The sequence below is a fragment of the Schistocerca nitens genome, chromosome 8 (genome assembly GCF_023898315.1).
Source record: "Schistocerca nitens isolate TAMUIC-IGC-003100 chromosome 8, iqSchNite1.1, whole genome shotgun sequence".
In the NCBI taxonomy this organism is placed as follows: domain Eukaryota; kingdom Metazoa; phylum Arthropoda; class Insecta; order Orthoptera; family Acrididae; genus Schistocerca; species Schistocerca nitens.
The window spans coordinates 61,682,368-61,705,375 of record NC_064621.1 but is presented as its reverse complement, the minus strand read 5'-3'; the positions used below and the strand labels follow the sequence as shown (position 1 = coordinate 61,705,375).

At 42.1% G+C, this 23,008-nt stretch overlaps 1 protein-coding gene across 2 annotated transcripts in view; it reads right to left on the bottom strand.

Annotated features, from left to right (window-relative positions):
- Window positions 1–23,008, bottom strand: part of LOC126198441 (multidrug resistance protein homolog 49-like) — a 439,165-nt gene that overhangs the window by 385,429 nt on the left and 30,728 nt on the right. Inside the window, exon 1 of one of the 2 annotated variants that reach the window (XM_049934763.1) lies at window positions 15,371–15,489. The exons of the other annotated variant lie outside the window; for it this stretch is intronic. The gene's annotated coding sequence lies outside the window, so the exon portion shown is untranslated. Of the gene's footprint in view, window positions 1–15,370; window positions 15,490–23,008 lie in introns of those variants that run through there. 2 annotated transcript variants of the gene reach the window in all.

The window sequence follows — 23,008 nt, the reverse complement described above, 5'->3', positions numbered from 1 at the left end:
CTGCGAGACTTTCAGAAAACTGAGTTAATCCACACATGAATAGGGTGACCATACGTCCCGATTAATCGGGATTGTCCCGTTTTTTGATTCTCAAAAATTTGTCCCCACTTAAAAAAAAAAAAAAAAAAAAAAAAATTGTCCCGATTTTCAAGGATTATTTTCAGACATTTACAAAGTGGTTAAAATATTTTCTGAGTGTCGATTTTATAAACTATCAATTGAAATTGACATTCCGTACGTTGGTACCCACTGATAATGTACAGCTTAAGCACTACAATTGTTGCGTACTCTTATTTTCTTTGCTGTTGCTTGCCATTGTTGTCAGCACTCAGTATCAGTTTCGTGAAGTGCTAGCACGTCGTGGCGATGCCGAAACGAAAATCAAAGTTTTCGGAAGAGCTTCAGAGGAAATTTCCTTGATTGACTGCTACAGACAATGACTTCAGCAAAATGTAACGTATGTAACAGTGCTGTATCCGTGTCTCATGGTGGTGCTGCACATCTCAAGCATCATATGGAATCAAACACAGGAAGAATCTTCGATCGGCAGGTTCCTCGCAAAAAATGACGAGATATTTTGTAACTACAAATACACAGGAACAGAAAAACATAGCTGCAGCATAAGGAACCCTGTCATTCCATGTTATTAAACACCACCAAAGCTATCGTTCAAATGACTGCAGTGTTCAACTAAACAAAAAAAAATTTCCTGATTCTAAGATTTCAGAAAATGTTTCGTGTGGAACAACAAAGTGTGAAGCAATTATCAATAATGTTATAGCTCCACATTCCCAGAAACAGGTAATAGCTGCTGTAAACAGTGCAAAATACTCTTCAATATCTACTGATGCTAGCAACCACAGGCATCAGAAAATTTTTCCTGTGATAGTTCAGTATTTTTCTGCAAGTGAGAGTGGACTGCAGACGAAATTGCTTGATCTTGATGAATTGCAGAACGAAAAGTCCGAAACAAATTCAAATTATCTTTCTCATGTTATACAGTCATTCAGTACCATCTCAAAGTGTGTTGCATTTGGTGCAGACAATACTAACTCTAATGTTGAGGGGTTAATGAAGAAAGAGGGTAATAATGTTTTCACACATCTGAAAGAAAAATTAAAAAACTCTTAAGTGTTGGCATAGGTTGTCCAGCACATGTTGTTCATAACACACTTCAAAGTGGTTGTGATGTTTACCTGTTGACATTGAATGCATTGTCATAAAGTTGTACAATCATTTTCATATTTTTTTTCTATTCGTGTTGCAGAACTCACTGAATTCTGTGAATTTGTTGGTGTCACTTACAAAAATTTACTTTCCTTTTCCAAAATAAAGAGGCTTTCATTGTTGCCAGCCATAGAAAGGATCTTGAAACGTATGAACCTTTGAAATCTTACTTTTTGTCACTGTCTGAGTGCCCTGCAATCTTAAAGAGTTTTTTCAGTGATCCTATAAATTAATGTTATTTACTTTTTGTACATTCACAAATAAGTGTTTTCCAACAATCCATTCTGAGCACTGAGAAGCAGAATAATTCCATATGTAAAGTATTAGCAATCTTAAATAAAGCTTTGACATGTCTAAATTCAAGGAAACATGAACATTTTGTACCACTAAGTGTAAAAAAACTGCTGAATGATTGTGATGACCAGTCTGTTAAGAAATTTTACACAGCAGTATCAACGTTTTATGATGCTTCAGTAGACTATTTATCCTCATGGTTACAGGGAATAGCTGAGGTTTCTGTATTATCATGGATGATGCTCACAGAACCACCAGAATGGTCAGTAGTTGAAAATACTTTAATGTGGCAACATGAAAGGGCATTCTAGTAAATGACAGCCTCTTATTTGATGAATAGTTCATATACAGTCATTTGTAAAACAACAAGTGAAAACAGACAGTGAACAATGGAATCAGTTGATGGCACATGAAAAATGGTGTAGATTTTTCAGATCTTGCCAGTGTAATGAACAGTTCAGAGAACCGCTTAATATAGCGCAGTACTTCTTTTCACTCCCCGCCCACAATGCAAATGTTGAACGAGTTTTCAGCTTACTATCGTCACAGTGGACAGAAGGGAGGAATAGATTTACTGACCTGTTTAAACTTCAGTAAATACAGTTGCACTGACTTCTATTCATACCTATTAGGCAACCCTGAGTTGCTGAATGAAATTTCATCTTCGAAGAAATATGATTGCAGTGTGTAATCCACAAAACCATAAATTCCTTGTGTTCACTAAGATCTTTTTTTGTAGTGATTGTTTCTGTATGTCTTTCTACATTCTGTGTTATAAATGTAACATTTCTTAATAAGTAAATTTCTGAAAACTTGAAATGTACTTCTTTCCAGTCTTTCCATTCTTTGTTTGGTTTTGTACACACACACACACACACACACACACACACACACACTCACACACACACAAATATCAGTGAAGGCTATATTTGCAGAGGAAGAAGAAATGTTAGCATTGAAAGAGATATTGAACGAGAAATAAAAATTGTCCCACTTTTTGGCCAATGAAATTTATGAAAGTCCCACTTTTGTCCGAAGAAAATATGGTTACCCTACACATGGAGCACCATCTACTTCAGCATGACAATGCCACACCATACGACGCCTTGAATTCACTGGCATCGATCATCCTTCATGCAGTGCAGACCCGGCCCCATACAATTTTCATCTGTTTCCAAAACTTAGGAACACCTTCGTGGACTTCACTTTGATACTGATAAAGTGGTGCGAGCTGAGGTTGTGGCTCCATCAACAAAGTCAAGCATTCCACAGTGGCGCTTCACTATTCTGGATGAAATCTCATTTTGGCACAGGAAGGGGTGAATTATGCTGCCACAAAAATCTTTGGTCATTTGCCAATAGATAGCCAACCAACACTTAAAAGCAAATTAAAAGAATTTCTGAATAACAACTCCTTCTACTCAATAGATGAATTCTTAGATATGAAGTAGTAACTGTAATTACTTTGTGTAAAGAAAACTTATGTCAAAGTGACACGTTCCACATCATTACGAAATGTCGTATTCATGATCTATGGAACAAGGATTAATGTATGTATGTATGAATGTATGTATGACGCTATCAACAAATGAGAAATGTGTCAGTCACAAGGGAGACTATGTTGAGAAATAAATATGTGGACATGAAGAATAAAGATGTAGAATGTTAATAAAGTTTGCTTTAATATTTTTTTGATAAAAAATCGGCTGCATCGCTTTTGAGCACGCCCTCCTATATGAATTTTTCTTTATGTAAGCAAAGATATCGATACCTGCTGGCATATAGGATTCATAATGTATCATAGGCCTGATTACGTTACAACGTGAACCATGATGTCTATGTTAACATTCTCGGAAACATAGTGTTGCCCTTTCTTCTTCATCTTCATACTGAGGATACTCCCTTCTTCCAAGACGGGAAAAGCCCTGTTCACAAGGCTGCATGAATACGTTCCTGCTTCGATGAACACCCAGAAACTCTTTCGCCCCTAAAGTGACTCGCTACATTACTCAATCTTAGTCCCAACGAAAAATGTCTGGGACTATTTGGAACAGCATATATCGATGCAATTTGGTAGCTCCGCGGTATTTAATCGTCAGTGAGTTTCTTCAGCTAGATATGGCATACCCGATGAAACTCTCCTCCTCGCAAAACTGAGCCCACTGTAACGGCCAGAGGCAGTGCTACACTGCACTAGTGCGAGGCCTGGGGCTGATTAATTTTTGTGTGGTGTACTTACATAACACACGGCCCAGTCACAGTATTGTGACCGCGGCCAATGTTCGACTTCAGCGTGCAATAACCAGTCACATACAGCAGGTGGCAACACTGGCAGTGGAGGGTATATAAAATGTTCTGGGGGTCGCAGACTAACAGAGAGCACGCACTGAAGTTCTACTACAAAGTGAGAACTTCCCACAGCCCTCTGGTCCGTTGTCCTTGAATGCGCAACGACGTTACCGACTGTTACAAGTGGCCTGTGCCCCTGCTTGACAAGCAGTAGAACCACGAGAAGCTGATCTCCGAGTCCAATCTAAATACTGACAACACACAAACACATTCAAACACGAGCAGCCGCAACTAAACACCATCACACTAAATAGCACGCAATACCCACCCGGTAAACTCTGCGCTGTCTGTACAGGGCAGCTTCCTCTAGAAACGATGCTTCTTTGCTGACACTGCGGATGAACAGTGCGGTTTTGTCGTAATGTGGAAACTGAGACATTTATCTGACGTCCAAAACGGCATCATCACTGGCTTTTGGGTCAGACGTGGAAGCGTTTCCGGAACGGCTAAGTATGTAAACTGTTCGCATGCTGCCACGGTTGGAATACACCGCGCGTGGCAAAATGGCAGGCGCCGAGCTAACTGTGGTGCATTTCTGGCTATAGATAACAGGGGAGAATGACGGCTGCAGAGATGCGTACTGCCAGGCGAACCAAGGGGGTATCAACTATAGTGCGTTTAAAATAAGTTGCGACTCTTGACAGTTCAGTACGGGGCGAGTGGAGGGAAACGTAGTTGCCAGCATAGGCTGGGCGCATCACCAGGTGACCGCAGTATAACGCCAGGCCTACTCGACAAAGGACCTGGCAGGCTCGCTCGGCTGCGTGAAAAGCAAGCCGGCCGATCTGCGATCTTTCTCAAACGATTTTAAAGAAACTATTTGGTAATAAATTCTCGTTCTCGCCCATCTTATAGTTTAATTCATCACCTTCATGATGAACCGCTTATCATTTCGTCAATGATCATAATTATTGTGATATTTCAACAGTAGGTAAACTGCTGCAAGAAATTCTTTAGCTTGCAAATGAAAAACATGTGTCGCTACGAATTTGTGTTTCATGTGTGTGAGGTTACATGTTGCCGCGTATTAAATGTAGATAGTATACTGAATTATTCAAAAATGGTTCAAATGGCTCTGAGCACTATGGGACTTAACATCTGAGGTCATCAGCCTCCTAGACTTAGAACTACTTAAACCTAACTAACCTAAATACATCACACACATTCATGCTCGAGGCAGGGTTCGAGCCTGCAACCGTAGAAACAGCGCGGTTCCGGACTGAAGCGCCTAGAACCGCTCGGCCACAACGGCCGGCCTGAATTATTCCTTAAACTTGGAACGACATCGCTCTTTGTTTCCAATCTCGAGAAAATGGAATATACAGGGGGGCGCACGAAATGTGTTACCAATTGTTCCTTTCACAATTTACGACGCACATTAGATATCCCGCTGGGATCTCTACAGCACTACCATCAGAGCTTGGAAAAACAAATGAGTTACGAAATGACGTGTAATTCACGATACTGCCGCTAGGAGACTAGTAAGCAGCAATGGCTGACAATGGAAGACTGACGACACAGCAACGATCGGCAATTGTGTTACTTTTTCTTGAAACGAAAAGCCTTGTTGTGACTAAAAGGCGTTTTCGACAATAGTTTAACACACGATGGGTCCCTTGCAAGAAGACCATCCACAGGTTGTACGATAAATTTGTACAGGAAGGAACAGTATTGGAAGCGAAGCGACCTCGGCCTAAGACTGTTTGTTCGCCGGAGAATATTGAAGCGGTACGAGTTGCTGTACAGAGAAGTCCCAGGAAATCGTGTAGTAAGGCAGCGGTGCATCTGGGAATATCCAGACGCTCCGTTCAACGCATTCTTAAAAGTGACCTCCATATGTACCCATACAAGATGACCTGTGCACAGAAGCTCACTGAACAACACAAACAGCAGCGACTACTGTTTAATCAGTGGGCGGAGGATAGGGAAGAAACTCTCAACAACGTTTGGTTTTCAGACGAGGCGCATTTTTATTTAGACGGTGTGGTTAACAAACAAAATGTACCCTTTTGGGCCACTGAAAACCAACAAGTACTTCATGAACGACAACATTATGCTCCGAGGATTACAGCGTGGGCAGAAATTTCCAGTCACGGACTTACTGGACCCTTTTTCTTTGAAGAAACTGTGAACAGCGAGCGTTATTTGAGCATGCTTCGCAATAGCTTCATTCCACAGCTTCCTGCTACTGCCTTGCCCTTCAACACGCACTGGTGCATGCAAGATGGAGCAAGGCCACATACTGCAAACACTGTGTTGGAGTTTTTACACGAGCATTTCGACATGCGGGTCATTTCACTCAGGTTTCCAGGTCGATTCAATGACGGACAAAATTGGCCCCCCGATAGTCCAGACCTTAATCTTTTCTTTGGGGGTATCTAAAGGAAAAAATTTTCCCGAAACGTCCACGTGATTTAATGGAGCTCAGAAGACTTATTCTTCAAGCTTTCAGTGAAATAACGGAAGACATGTGCCGTAGGGTAATCACTAACTTCAGTGTTCGTTTCAAGGAAGTTAGGAAACGAAATGGTGGACATATTGAGCATGTGCTGAGTTAGAACAAATCTCCATGGACGGCTCTTCATTGTAGTATATGTTCCTTTCAGATTGTATTGACAAAGTTTATATTCAAAAACAAAATGGTAACACATTTCGTGCGCCACCCTTTATGTAGACCGCTCTGTCACGAAATCGAGCGTTAGCAAAAAATATCTGCAATGAAACATTAATAAATTCCTCGTATGTCATAAATGGTTTGAGACATCGAAACAAGATTTTGGCAAATGATAGCGAAAATATTTTTCCGCAAGCAGTAAAGGAAACAAAAGAAAAATTCGGAGTAGGTATTAAAATTCATGGAGAAGAAGTAAAAACTTTGAGGTTCGCCGATGACATTGTAATTCTGTCAGAGACAGCAAAGGACTTGGAAGAGCAGTTGAACGGAATGGACAGTGTCTTGATAGGAGGATATAAGATGAACATCAACAAAAGCAAAACGAGGATAATGGAATGTAGTCAAATTAAATCGGGTGATGCTGAGGGGATTAGATTAGGAAATGAGACACTTAAAGTAGTAAAGGAGTTTTGCTATTTAGGGAGCAAAATAACTGATGATGGTCGAAGTAGAGAGAATATAAAATGTAGACTGGCAATGGCAAGGAAATCGTTTCTGAAGAAGAGAAATTTGTTAACATCGAGTATAGATTTAAGTGTCAGGAAGTCGTTTCTGAAAGTATTTGTATGGAGTGTAGCCATGTATGGAAGTGAGACATGGACGATAACCAATTTGGACAAGAAGAGAATAGAAGCTTTCGAAATGTGGTGCTACAGAAGAATGCTGAAGATAAGGTGGGTAGATCACGTAAATAATGAGGAGGTATTGAATAGGATTGGGGAGAAGAGAGGTTTGTGGCACAACTTGACTAGAAGAAGGGATCGGTTGGTAGGACATGTTTTGAGGCATCAAGGGATCACAAATTTAGCATTGGAGGGCAGCGTGGAGGGTAAAAATCGTAGAGGGAGACCAAGAGATCAATACACTAAGCAGATTCAGAAGGATGTAGGTTGCAGTAGGTACTGGGAGATGAAGAAGCTTGCACAGGATAGAGTAGCATGGAGAGCTGCATCAAACCAGTCTCAGGACTGAAGACCACAACAACAACAACAACAACAAGATTAATATGGCGACTACAGAGCTGAAACGAGAAGAGCTGTGGGTTTTGTAACAATATAAGTGAAGAAGTTACACGTTTATTTTTATACTGATCTGACTTGCACTCAGTTGTTGACTTAATAATATACTATTTCAGGGTTCTGTCGCAATTTCAGCTGCATTAGTCAGAGATATGAATATTTCTAAACTCTGCTGTGTTTTGACAAAAGAAGAAGATTTTCGGATGGCAACAAGAGATGTTACGTATTCCTCAAAACTCGTCACAGTTCTTCATGAATCAATGTCTTCTGAACTACCTTATTGGTATGGCTGACAAACAAAGACCCGTCCCGTAGTGTAACATTTACAGTGGCTTCTTTTGACAGGATTTCAACCTCGGAGAGCGTAAACTTCGTGTTGTTTTTTGCCACATTACTTTTCACCTAGGCCCATTTACTGTCAGTAGGATTTAAATGAACAGGGTACGAAGAAAGTCTGATTAAACTATGTCCTTTACCGTTAGCCAGTTCGTCCACCTGGTAGCCTTATGGTTTGGCCTGTGCAACATTACAAGTTTCATTAAATTAGCCTTATGCATGCTAGGTTTTACTTTAGATTTCCTTGTATCCAGAGCAAAATATCCGCTTTCCTCCACAGCATTTTTGGAGCTTTATGCTTAACAACAGAATGATATGGCGTTTCCTCCGTTACTATTGTCGAATTCCGAGGAATGTTTTGCAGCAGAATGTTATCTTCCCAACCGGTGAACATGTTCTTTAACGACACTTTTCTTGCAAATCTCACATTCAGGTAGCGCACTGTTGTTATTGACGCAACGCCAACTCAAAACATTTGTTCACAATACCTGAGGATTACAGAACACCTCAAAGCCATAAAATATAACTTTACAACGAGAGTTCACGAAAGTTGATGCATCTGATGCGTGAAACTACGTGTTACTGTTTGTTTACTCACGGTGTGGCAACAGGGGCGCTTTACCAGCCGAACCGCTGGCGGCGTGGTGGGGAAAGTCGGCTCGGCCATTGGTGTTACCCGGGCAAAGGCGTCACGTCCCACTCTTGTCAGCCAAATGTCAAAAATCGCAACTAATTTTAAACGCACTAGATGTCTCCTCATCGACCACTGAGTGAACGTTGCTGCAGCAGGTAGTTGGCTCATGCACCCTTGCGGACTGTTTGCTACAACGAATGCGACTGAACGTGCACTGCGTGACGACAGGTGGCCTTTTCACATGAATTACCTTTTACGCTCCATCAGACACATGGCCATTGGCGTGAAACTTCTGCAGGCAAACATCATTCAACAATTGTCGGAAGGGTCCAGGCTGGAGGAGAGAGCACTATGGTCAGTGGTGTGTTTTGGTGGCATTCCCTGGGTGGTGTCGTCATTTGCACAATGGATCAACACAACTGTGCATCTACCCTTAGGGACCATGTCCTCCCCTACGTCTTCCTCAGCAAAATGGTATCTACGAGTAGGGCAATGCAGTGTGTTATACAATTCACAGTGTACGTGCGTGGTTCAAAGAGTACCAGTATGAGTTAAACTTACTCCCCCAGCCACCAAACTCTCCAGATTTAAACCGAATCGAGATTCTGTGGGACCCCCTCGATCGGATTATTGGCGCCATGGAACCTCAACTGAGAAATAGCACTGGAATAGGCATGGCTTCACATCCCTGTCGATACCGTCCAGAACCTCACTAACTCTCTTTCTGTACGTCTCGAAACGGTCCGCACTGTAAAAGGTGGTTATTCAGGCTTCTGATAAGTGGCCCTATCTATGTCGGAGATTTGATGTTTTACTGGATTAATGATACTTATACTATTATTTAAACTAGTAGTAACTTGAATGAGATTTTCACTCTGCAGCAGAGTGTGCGCTAATATGAAACTTCCTGGCAGATTAAAACTATGTGCCCGACCGAGACTCTAACTCGGGACCTTTGCCTTGTGCAGGCCTCTATCATCTGAGCTACCGAAGCACGACTCACGCCCGGTCCTCACAGCTTTACTTCTGCCAGTATCTCGTATCCTACCTTCCAAACGTTACATGGTTAAGCCATTCCTCTGCAGTATCATTTCTTTCAGGAGTGGTAGTTCTGCAAGGTTCGCAAGAGAGCTTCTGTAAAGTTTGGAAGGTAGGAGACGAGATACTGGCAGAAGTAAAGCTGTGAGGACCGGGCGTGAGTCGCGCTACGGTAGCTCAGATGGTAGAGCACTTGCCTGCGAAAGGCAAAGGTCCCGAGTTCGAGTCTCGGTCGGGCACACAGTTTTAATCTGCCAGGTAGTTGTCACTTCACAGGCAACGGGCTGCTGGGCTCCCGCCACCAATAAACCAATGGCAGCCGGCACTGTCGGCTGCCACTGCGTTGCCACTTCGCTCTGCTGAGCTGACTGAGGCATTGTGCCAGCCAGTCCTCAGCGAGCCGTTGTAGACGTGCGGGAGAGAGATTTGAGTGACTTGTAGCTTCGCGTGTTTACGATGTCTGATGAAAGCAGTCGCACGAGAGGGAGACCGAAGCTGCACACTCCTCGGAAACCTCCAAAAAGTGGCGGACATGGCGTCGTTATACGCAGTCAGGCGCGTGAATACGTGTCTACATCTACAACATTACTCTGCAATTCACATTTAAGTGCTTGGCAGAGGGATCATCGAACTACAATCATACTATCTCCCTAACATTCCACTCCCGAACAGCGCGCGGGAAAAACGAACACCTAAAACTTTCTCTTCGAGCACTGATTTCTCTTATTTTATTTTGTTGATCATTCCTACCTATGTAGGTTGGGCTCAACAAGATATTTTCGCATTCGGAAGAGAAAGTTGGTGACTGAAATTTCGTAAATACACTCCTGGAAATTGAAATAAGAACACCGTGAATGCATTGTCCCAGGAAGGGGAAACTTTATTGACACATTCCTGGGGTCAGATACATCACATGATCACACTGACAGAACCACAGGCACATAGACACAGGCAACAGAGCATGCACAATGTCGGCACTAGTACAGTGTATATCCACCTTTCGCAGCAATGCAGGCTGCTATTCTCCCATGGAGACGATCGTAGAGATGCTGGATGTAGTCCTGTGGAACGGCTTGCCATGCCATTTCCACCTGGCGCCTCAGTTGGACCAGCGTTCGTGCAGGACGTGCAGACCGCGTGAGACGACGCTTCATCCAGTCCCAAACATGCTCAATGGGGGACAGATCCGGAGATCTTGCTGGCCAGGGTAGCTGACTTACACCTTCTAGAGCACGTTGGGTGGCACGGGATACATGCGGACGTGCATTGTCCTGTTGGAACAGCAAGTTCCCTTGCCGGTCTAGGAATGGGAGAACGATGGGTTCGATGACGGTTTGGATGTACCGTGCACTATTCAGTGTCCCCTCGACGATCACCAGTGGTGTACGGCCAGTGTAGGAGATCGCTCCCCACACCATGATGCCGGGTGTTGGCCCTGTGTGCCTTGGTCGTATGCAGTCCTGATTGTGGCGCTCACCTGCACGGCGCCAAACACGCATACGACCATCATTGGCACCAAGGCAGAAGCGACTCTCATCGCTGAAGACGACACGTCTCCATTCGTCCCTCCATTCACACCTGTCGCGACACCACTGGAGGCGGGCTGCACGATGTTGGGGCGTGAGCGGAAGACGGCCTAACGGTATGCGGACCCTAGCCCAGCTTCATGGAGACGGTTGCGAATGGTCCTCGCCGATACCCCAGGAGCAACAGTGTCCCTAATTTGCTGGGAAGTGGCGGTGCGGTCCCCTACGGCACTGCGTAGGATCCTACGGTCTTGGCGTGCATCCGTGCGTCGCTGCGGTCCGGTCCCAGGTCGACGGGCACGTGCACCTTCCGCCGACCACTGGCGACAACATCGATGTACTGTGGAGACCTCACGCCCCACGTGTTGAGCAATTCGGCGGTACGTCCACCCGGCCTCCCGCATGCCCACTATACGCCCTCGCTCAAAGTCCGTCAACTGCACATACGGTTCACGTCCACTCTGTCGCGGCATGCTACCAGTGTTAAAGACTGCGCTGGAGCTCCGTATGCCACGGCAAACTGGCTGACGCTGACGGCGGCGGTGCACAAATGCTGCGCAGCTAGCGCCATTCGACGGCCAACACCGCGGTTCCTGGTGTGTCCGCTGTGCCGTGCGTGTGATCATTGCTTGTACAGCCCTCTCGCAGTGTCCGGAGCAAGTATGGTGGGTCTGACACACCGGTGTCAATGTGTTCTTTTTTCCATTTCCAGGAGTGTAGATATCGCCGCGACGAAACACGTCTTTGCTTTAATGACTTCCATCCCAACTCGCGTATCATATCTACCACACTCTCTCCCCTATTACGCGATAATACAAAACGAGCTGCCCTTTTTTGCACCCTTTCGATGTCCTCCGTCAATCCCACCGGGTAAGGATCCCACACCGCGCAGCAATATTGACGAACGAGTATAGTGTAATCTGTCTCTTTAGTGGACTTGTTGCATCTTCTAAGTGTCCTGCCAATGAAACGCAACCTTTGGCTCGCCTTCCCTACAATATTATCTGTGTGGTCTTTCCAACTGAAGTTGTTCGTAATTTTTACACCCAAGTACTTCGTTGAATTGACAGCCTTGAGAATTGTACTATTTATCGAGTAATCGAATTCCAACGGATTTCTTTTGGAACTCATGTGGATCACCTCACACTTTTCGGTATTTAGTGTCAACTGCCACCTGCCACACCACACAGCAATCTTTTCTAAATCGCTTTGCAACTGATACTGGTCTTCGGATGACCTTACTAGACGGTAAATTACAGCATCATCTGCGAACAACCTAAGAGAACTGCTCAAATTGTCACCCAGGTCATTTATATAGATCAGGAACAGCAGAGGTCCCAGAACGCTTCCCTGGGGAACACCTGATATCACTTCAGTTTTAATCGATGATTTGCCGTCTATTACTACGAACTGCGACCTTCCTGACAGGAAATCACGAATCCAATCGCACAACTGAGACGATACCCCATAGGCCCGCAGCTTGATTAGAAGTCGCTTGTGAGGAACGGTGTCAAAAGCTTTCCGGAAATCTAGAAATACGGAATCAACTTGAGATCCCCTGTCGATAGCGGCCATTACTTCGTGCGAATAAAGAGCTAGCTGCATTGCACAAGAACGATGTTTTCTGAAACCATGCTGATTACGTATCAATAGATCATTCCCTTCGAGGTGATTCATAATGTTTGAATACAGTATATGCTCCAAAACCCTACAGCAAACCGACGTCAATGATATGGGTCTGTAGTTCGATGGATTACTCCTACTACCCTTCTTAAACACTGGTGCGACCTGCGCAATTTTCTAATCTGTAGGTACAGACCTATCGGTGGGCGAGCGGTTGTATATGATTGCTAAGTAGGGAGCTATTGTATCAGCGTAATCTGAAAGGAACCTAATCGGTATACAATCTGGACCTGAAGACTTGCCCGTATCAAGCGATTTGAGTTGTTTCGCAACCCCTAAGGTATCTACTTCAAAGAAACTCATGGTAGCAGCTGTTCGTGTTTCAAATTCTGGAATATTCCATTCGTCTTCCCTGGTGAAGGAATTTCGGAAAACTGCGTTCAATAACTCCGCTTTAGCGGCACAGTCGTCGGTAACAGTACCATCGGCACTGCGCAGCGAAGGTATTGACTGCATCTTGCCGCTTGTGTACTTTACATACGACCAGAATTTCTTCGGATTTTCTACCATATTTCGAGACAATGTTTCGTTGTGGAACCTATTAAAGGCATGTCGCATTGAAGTCCGTGCCAAATTTCGCGCGTCTGTTCCTTAAGGGAGTATTATGAGAGAGGAAGGGATGCAGGAGAGCCTCTCTTTCCTTTGGGTAAGGTGGTCGAGCGAACTGCAGCTGCTCTGCATGTTAGCGAACGATCAGTAATAAGAATCTGCAAGGAGAAATTCACGAAAGAAGGCAAGTGAATCATCTAAATTGGAGACACCTGGGAAAAAGAGACGACTAGAGAAGAGGGTCACAAAACTTGACTCTTTTTCGGGAAGATGCCTTTCGTCGTCAAATATACTCTTTTTATTCGAGGAAGGAGTATCCAACACTCAAAACACTACATGCTACCCTCACAGCGGCTGACCTGTTTCAGGGTAGTAAATCGTCTTTGTTACGAGTCGTGAAAATGATAGGATTCCGCTATAAATCCATCTCTGGCAGAAAGTTACTAATGGAACGCCAAGATACTGCAGCCTGGCGATGCCGCTTTCTTAGAGAATTAGTGGGGACAAATTTTGATGATATCGTTTGGCTTGATGAAAAGTGGGTGAATGCAGGACACAGTTTAAAAAAGGCTGGACAGACGGTACCATCAGCGGTAGTATGGCAGTTCCGATCGGCAGAGGAAAAAGGATAATTGTAGCACATGTCGGAAATTCCAAAGGTTTCATTCCATATTGTCTGCTGCTATTCAGTTCAAATAAGACCTCCGACTACAACGAAGAGATGAACCACAATACTTTTGTGAAATGGTTTGAAGACTGTATGCTCCAGAACTTAACAAAAAACTATCATTGTTATGGATAACGCTCCTTATCATTCAGTAATACAAGACAAAGCACCCGCAAAGGCAACGAGGAAAAACGACATTGTTAGCTGGTTACAGAAACTTTGTACAGTTCGACAATAATTTGACAAGGGCAGAATTATTAGAACTTGTATCGCAACACAAGCCAAAGAACCCGATTTACATTGTGGATGAAGTAGCAAAAAAATACGGGCATAAAGTGCTCAAATTGCCTCCTTACCATTGCTATTTCAACGCAATAGAGCTGATTTGGGCCCAGGTTAAACGACATATTGCTGCAGAAAATAAGAAATTCGCATTAACCGAAGTGGAACGCCTTTTGAAAGAGGCAGTTGAAATTGCGACATCGGAAGACTGGTAGAAGGTAGTGCATCACGTGATACAGGACGCATGGAACAATGAAGGTATCTTACAACAAAGTGTCGAAGACTTGATTATATCTGTCAATACGAGCAGCGACACGGATAGTTCCACTGACTCTGAATTAAGCGGTGTTTTCGCATTGTCTGATTAGTGTGTAGTGTACTTACTGCCATTAAATATTGTGTTTGTGAATTTATTTTGATTAATTCTTATTCTTGTTGTGAGACTAAGAAATACTGTTTGGCCAGCTCTCGTCATCTGCTTACGGTAAGTTAGACGAAAGTGTAATTCTATTTCATTTTGTATATACACCAAGATGTTATTCGATGTGTGTAATAGTTTTCGAGATTTGCAATCTAAAGAAGAAAACTTTTCCGGACGTGAAAATTTCTCACACTTCAATAGTTAATGTAACAATTGCCCTAATTAAAATTAAGAAAAGATATTTGATATGATTATAGATACCACTGATACCGATACTGTACGTAAATTTCAAAATATTTACATAATATTTATAAGTGATAGAGATTTTAAACGTCATACTTGTTTCGAGTTCAGTACTGATAGGGTTGCTTAAAAACGCTGTTTTCAGAAATTTATGTACAGGCAACGTAATGCACTACGAAAACTTTTAAGGATTCTTTGCCGAGTGCATTATTTTGGTAATGAATGGTAAAAAATATTTTTCTGTGACACCAATAGTTTTTCAGTAATGACGTGATAAGTTAGAAGCTGTTTGCGAAATCGAGAATTTAAATGGTTTCAAACAAATTAACGTAACTCTTGTCCTAACTAAAATTAAGAATAGATATTTGACAGATTGAGAGACGTTGTACAGATATACATCACATGTGGGTTTGAAATTTTTTACTTACTTTTTGTAGAAGATACAGGCTTTAAAACGATTTTCTAACGCCGGGAGTAGCGATGAGCTGAGGCGGCTGCCTCCAGCCAGTGCTTGACGCCGCAACTTCGCAGCGCAAACCTCAAGTGACAGCTGCTTTAAATCAGACTATACGATACACTCATGAAATGTTCGTGCGGGAAAGCCCCCACTTCATCTCTACCCCGGAGATACTGATCACACTGCTCGTGCGCCGACCATGGGCGTACCCAGCGAGGGGCAGCGGGAGGGGGGCGAGGGAGGGGCAGCTGCCCCCTCCTAGAAGATATTCGCAATTTTTCACTAGTTTACTGTTTTAATTAATAAGAAATGCTGCATGTTTTCTCGGATTGTACAAGTGCATTCTTGTATTTGAAATGTTTATTAAAAGCAGTTTTTCACTGGTTTACTGTTTTATTTAATAAAAAGTGTTGTATGTTGTCTCGAGTCCTTGTTTCCTGAGACTAGTATGACCTGCCCCCCCCCCCCCCCCCCCATCAGATCCTGGGTATGCCCTTGGCGCCGACTATAACACACCACGTTCAAACTTACTTAAATCTTGCTAACCTGCCATTGTAGCAGTAGTAACCGATCTAACAACTATTCTAACACTTGTCTTATATAGGCGTTGCCGATCGCAGTGCCTTATTCTGCCTGTTTACATACCTCTGTATTTGAATACGCATGCCTACACCAATTTCTTTGGCGCTTGAGTGTATGACGTCTATATACTTCTCCAAAAGAGGAAAAGTGGAGAAGCCATATCGTTCAATGCCGAATGGGAATTGCCTTATTTTTCGTATCGGTTACAGGCCATGCAAAGTGATTAATACGCCTCTGCACTATTATGAGCTGAAAAAGCACATATTGGGACGTCATTAGAACACCAGCCACGAAGACTATATGATGTCTTCTGACGAAAGACAGGGAACGCTGGATGAACTGACGGTGGCCATAAGGGAAAAACCGAGTTAACAGTTAATATACGGCTAACAAAATGTTTTATGGTCGACACCACCAACTATTTGAATTCATTAAGTGTCTTTACGTAAGAGGAGAATAATTAGGTAACAGTTATAACTTCCGCGCTGATAGGCCGCGGTCGAAGTATAAAACTGTCTCCTGGACTTACAGGATAGCACCAAGTTCAACGACCTGTGTGTCCAATCTAGGAATCTAAAAGATCGATATAAAATGTTACCCCCAAATACAATATCCTCGCTTGCACAGACAAGTCGCTACAGTTATTTCAACGTTTGGTTTAACACATGTATGTGAAGTTTTTTCGTTTGGTTTAACAAATTTTACGCTGCATAGCTCCTTGTGTTTGATTGTATTGCGAACTATAGTTCAAGATACATTACATTTTCTAAAATCGAAATGTATAAAAACATCAAAACTTTTATGTTAAATGTCTATTTGTAAGCCTTTATGTAGTTTTGCTCATCGTGTTAGCAAAAAAATGGTTCAAATGGCTCTGAGCACTATGGTACTCAACTGCTGTGGTCATTAGTCCCCTAGAACTTAGAACTACTTAAACCTAACTAACCTAAGGACATCACACACATCCATGCCCGAGGCAGGATTCGAACCTGCGACAGTAGCAGTCGCACGGTTCCGGACTGCGTGCCTAGAACATCGTGTTAGCACTACCTAAGATATTTATTTAATCAACTTATAAAAATTATTGCTTTGGCAGAGAAATTAAAAGTTGAAAATAAATACACTTGATAAGATGCTGTCTATAAAAGTATCCTGCAATATTCGCCTCTTAGAAGTAATTACACTGTATTGCAAACACGTCTTGTTAAGTTTCCCGTGTATACAGCCTTCGGCATATGGCCGTCTCTCCCGCAGCCTGCCTTTAATAGGACAGCTCCGGGAACGCGAATGTTGGCCTGGGCTGTTCTAATTCTTATTTATACCGATACCATAGATATCGAAACAAAAGTATCGATACTACCTCGTATAAGTATCATCATAACTTCCGTACGTCTTCACTTCCTTCCCTACCTCACTCACAAGAACAGAGTAAAAGTTACGCAGTTCAAAATCCCGTCGATGTTGGTGCCCTTAGAGACAGAGCAAAAGCTCCGTTGGAGAAGGAAATACACCGCTCTTTGTCAGAAGTATTAGTGTTCGGATCAAACTGCTGAGAACCGAATTGTGGAATGGCGTGATGGGAATTTGGATTCCATATGAGGCTAAAAAAAGTGCAAGGGAGGACAGCTAATAACTGAGAATGTTGGGTGCAAGTACCACGTTGAGTGGAAGTGATTGGAATAGAACAAGAAATGGTTCTTCTCGTGATATAAGCCGACTGGCAGTGTCGTCTTGGGGTTTCCAGGAGTTTCCTACGCGTCATCTTCAGGCAACTAAGACAACGAAAGAGAAGCTCGTTGAAGCATCGATTCAAGGCGACGCTGCCACCCACTGCAAACCCGAGGTGATTTCATTCATGTGGATGGTGTTTCTCTCAAACTCTAGTTCAGTTTCTTACACACTATTCCATCGCAATCGATCATATTCGAAAGAATGTTGTTGTTGTTGTTGTTGTTGTTGTTGTCTTCAGTCCTGAGACTGGTTTGATGCAGCTGTCCATGCTACTCTATCCTGTGCAAGCTTCTTCATCTCCCAGTACTTACTGCAACCTACATCCTTCTGAATCTGCTTAGTGTATTCATCTCTTGGTCTCCCTCTACGATTTTTACCCTCCACGCTGCCCTCCAATGCTAAATTTGTGATCCCTTGATGCCTCAGAACATGTCCTACCAACCGGTCCCTTCTTCTTTTCAAGTTGTGCCACAAACTCCTCTTCTCCCCAATTCTATTCAATACCTCCTCATTCTTCTGTAGCACCACATTTCGAAAGCTTCTATTCTCTTCTTGTCCTAACTATTTATCGTCCATGTTTCACTTCCATATATGGCTACACTCCATACAAATACTTTCAGAAACGACTTCCTGACACTTAAATCTATACTCGATGTTAACAAATTTCTCTTCTTCAGAAACGCATTCCTTGCCATTGCCAGTCTACATTTTATATCCTCTCTACTTCTACCATCATCAGTTATTTTGCTCCCCAAATAGCAAAACTCCTTTACTAATTTAAGTGTCTCATTTCCTAATCTAATTCCTCAGCATCATCCGACTTAATTCGACTACATTCCATTATCCTAGTTTTGCTTATGTTGATATTAATCTTATATTCTCCTTTCAAGACACTGTCCATTCCGTTCAACTGCTCTTCCAAGTCCTTTGCTGTATCTGACAGAATTACAATGTCATCGGCGAACCTCTTTTTATTTCTTCTCCATGGACTTTAATACCTACTCCGAATTTTTTTTTTTTTGTTTCCTTTACTGCTTGCTCAATATACAGATTGAATAACATCGGGGATAGGCTACAACCCTGTCTCACTCCCTTCCCAACCGCTGTTTCCCTTTCATGCCCCTCGACTCTTATAACTGCCATCTGGTTTCTGTACAAATTGTAAATAGCCTTTCGCTCCCTGTATTTTGCCCCTGCCACTTTTAGAATTTGAAAGAGAGTATTCCAGTCAACATTGTCCACAAATGCTAGAAATGTAGGTTTGCCTTTCCTTAATCTATTTTCTAAGATAAGTCGTAGGGTCAGTATTGCCTCACGTGTTCCAATATTTCTGCGGAATCCAAACTGATCTTCGCCGAGGTCGGCTCTACCAGTTTTTCCATTCGTCTGTAAAGAATTCGCGTTAGCATTTTGCAGCTGTGACTTATTTAACTGATAGTTCGGTAATTTTCACATATGTCAACACCTGCTTTCTTTGAGATTGAAATTATTATATTCTTCTTGAAGTCTGAGGGTATTTCGCCTGTCTCATACATCTTGCTCACCAGATGGTAGAGTTTTGTCACGACTGGCTCTCCCAAGGCCGTCAGTAGTTCTAATGGAATGTTGTCTACTCCCAGGGCCTTATTTCGACTTAGGCCTTTCAGTGCTCTGTCAAACTCTTCACGCAGTATCGTATCTTCCATTTCATCTACATCCTCTTCCATTTCCATAATATTGTCCTCAAGTACATCGCCCTTGTATAGACCCTCTATATACTCCTTCCACCTTTCTGCTTTCTCTTCTTTGCTTAGAACTGGGTTTCCATCTAAGCTCTTGATAGTCATACAAGTGGCTCTCTTTTCTCCAAAGGTCTCTTTAATTTTCCTGTAGGGAATATATTGTAATTATTAAAGGTACTTTAAGAGATCTTATCGGGTCTGGCGATCTAGAAGTAAGGCGCCTGCATGGGAACCGAGAGGTAGCGGAATGGAATCCCGGTCGAACCAATAATGGAAAGATTTGCGACGAACAACAGACACGCGGTTCGGATTCCATGTTAAACGTAGATCCCCTTTCATATAGGTTACACAAAGTCGCCTAAAGGGCTCCAACTGAAAGACTTGCACCAGACCTGTGAGCCATATGAATTTATTGTAATTACGAGTATTATTGACGATACGACATTCCACAATAGCGTTTGTTTTGTAGAACGTTAGTGGGTATATTCGACAATATGTCTCTTTCCTGTTATACCTGAAAATTACTTGATTTTTATCTATTCGATTTCTAAATTGGAAAAATGTGTGCAATTAGTCTTCTCATTTGTATGGTTTCATTGCTTCGGGTGCAAAGATATGTAACTTTTGTGGTTGTCCAACAGGCTACATACAATTGTTTGGCCGAGAAAAACAATTCTTTATAAATTCTCTTCGCAGCACTGGAATGTTGACTTTTGTGTTTTATTAATATTCATATTGTACGTTAATGAGTAAGTTTGATGAAACGAATCGAATTCGTGGTATGAATACTGCCTTGCGTTTTTTTTTTTTTTTTTTTCCTGCTAGTGTTTCCGATTCCGACATTGTTTGGAGATTTTTCTGCAAGAGTGCATTTAGGACACAAATATTTTTTCCATCCCTGGTAACTCCGTATTCGCTGATGTATTTAAGTCCATCACTTTTGTTGGTAAAACTGTTCACACCCTTTCTTCACGTATTTTCTCTCTCTGTAGTGGAAACCGAGGCAAGTTGGCCCGCTCCCCTTCCTTGGTTTTTTCCAGCTTGTGTTTTAAATGTTTCCATTGATAATTTTATGTGGAAATATTGGCACATTGTTTCAGCACCGTTACAACTAAGTAATTAAGGCTTCTAATCGTTTATCTATGCATAAAAAAATTAATGCAGTAATGCCACCTCTGCGAATCTACCCCAGGCATGGAGAGGGTTGGCTCATTAGTGGAGGCTTGCTGGCCCTTACACTTTTTATCATTTATTTAGTTACATTGGTTATCTAATTGAAAATATATCGACTTCAAAACTCACAGTTTTTTCTGATACAGATTCTTCCAATTTTACGAAACAAAAGAGAATACCTTTGAGCAATAACACCGTTCAGAGACGCATAGACGAGATGGGACGCGATGTGGAAAACATTTTATGCAAGTTCTTACAGACCAACAGATCCTCGCCGGCCGGAGTGGCCGAGCGGTTCTAGGCGCTACAGTCTGGCACCGCGCAACCACTACGGTCGCAGGTTCGAATCCTGCCTCGGGCATGGATGTGTGTGATGTCCTTAGGTTAGTTAGGTTTAAGTAGTTCTAAGTTCTAGGGGACTGATGACCTCAGCAGTTAATTCCCATAGTGCTGAGAGCCAACAGATTCTCTCTGCAGTTGGACGAGTCTACATTACCCGTCAATGAAGCTCTGTTGTTAGGATATGTTCGATTTATCAAAGATGAGACTGATACCAGAGGAGAATCGATTTTTCAGGCCGTGGAACATTTTTTTACTGACAAAGCTATTCCATGGAAGAACATTGTTTCTGTTGCTACTGATGGTGCACCGTCTATGGTTGGTCGTCATCGTGGTTTTATAGCTCACTTAAAGCGACAACTGCCTGATGTACTGGCCATTCACTGCGTGATTCACAGGCAGCATTTAGTAGCAAAAAAGCTGAGTCCTAGATTGCATAAGTCTTTACAATATGTAATAAATGCTATCAACAAGATTCGAAGCAATTCTTTGAACTCTCGGTTATTTGCTCAGCTATGTGAGGAAAACGACGAAGTCTTTACTCGATTACTTCTGTACATTGAAGTTCGCTGGCTATCAAGAGGCTCTTGCTTAGAAAGATTTTCTGCCATTTTTGAAGTTTTTACAAGAAAAAGACCCGAATTTGAAAGACAATCTGAGCAATTGTAAAACAGGTATTTATTACTTGACTGATGTCTTTGGAATGTTCAACAAAGTTAATTTTCAACTGCAGGGTGACGATCTTAACTTGATTAAAACAAAATCAATAATATCGGCCTTCGTGGGTAAGCTAATCCTTTATAAACAAAATTTAGGCAGAAAAGAATATTCGCAGTTTCCGCATTTGTCAAAATTACCAGAAATGCTTAAAGATGATGCCATTTTATTGTATGTCACTCACTTGGACGCATTACACAAGGATTTTACGGAGAGGTTTGAGGATCTTTTAAATTTACAAATTCCTCAATGTATAATAAGCCCGTACAATACCACAGCCATAGAAGAAGCCAATGTAATAATGCAAGAAGAGTTGATTACCATCAGTACAGACGAAGAGCTTAAGCAGAAGTTCAACCAAGGCTATCAGAAGTTCTGGTTGCAATGCAACATTGAAACGCAGTATCCTACATTGTGGAACATTGCTGAAAAATACCTTATCGCTATTCCATCATCATACCTAGTTGAAAAAAGTTTCAGTGTGGTAACAAACATTTTGACGAAACAAAGAAACCGTTTGAAAATCAACGAACGTGGAGATTTAAGGCTGCAACTCACCAATATTGAACCGGATGTAGCTAGATTGGTACATAGTCACCAGGTTCATCCATCACACTGAATGTTTTATTTTCTCTTTGCGAATTAGTACTTTTTTAAATATAATTGCCTGCCTACTTAAGATTCTTTAAGTACTTAATTTGTAATAATCATTATAAATTAAACTTGATATTTACTGAATTGTATGTCTTTATTTTGTTAAATTTTGATGAGAAAATGAAGTCAACTTTACTCACTTAACCAAGTGCAAAGTTTTCCAATTGGTACCTTAGTACCTAGTATTTTCTATCAATAGGAAAAAAACTAAAGATAGGCCCCCTTATTCATAATAGTCTGCTAACCTAAAGCATTGCTAATTCTCACTCTGTCTTCTTCTATTGACCTAAGTCAGAATGAAAAATAACACTCTGTAGCAGCTGTTTTAAGTTAGCGGGCCATTATGAATAAGGGGGTTGATCTTAAAAGTAGGTAATTTGGCCATGGGGGGTCTGAGGTAACAGTTCATTTTGGAAAAGGGGTCACTTGTCCAAAATAGTTTGGGGCTCCCTGGTCTACACTTTGAGTACGTTGGTCTATTAAAGTTAATATGAGTATTCACTTTCAAAAAGATAGCGGAGCATTCAGCTACGTGTGCCCCATCGCCATAATGGTATTAGTTCCTTTATGAAAACTTTTCAAACATATAAAGCCGTATGCAGTGTCAAAATAATTCTTTGTTGTACTTACTCGTTTATTAAGAACGTTGCTTGGGGTATACAACAAAATATCTTGAGCAATAAAAATTTACC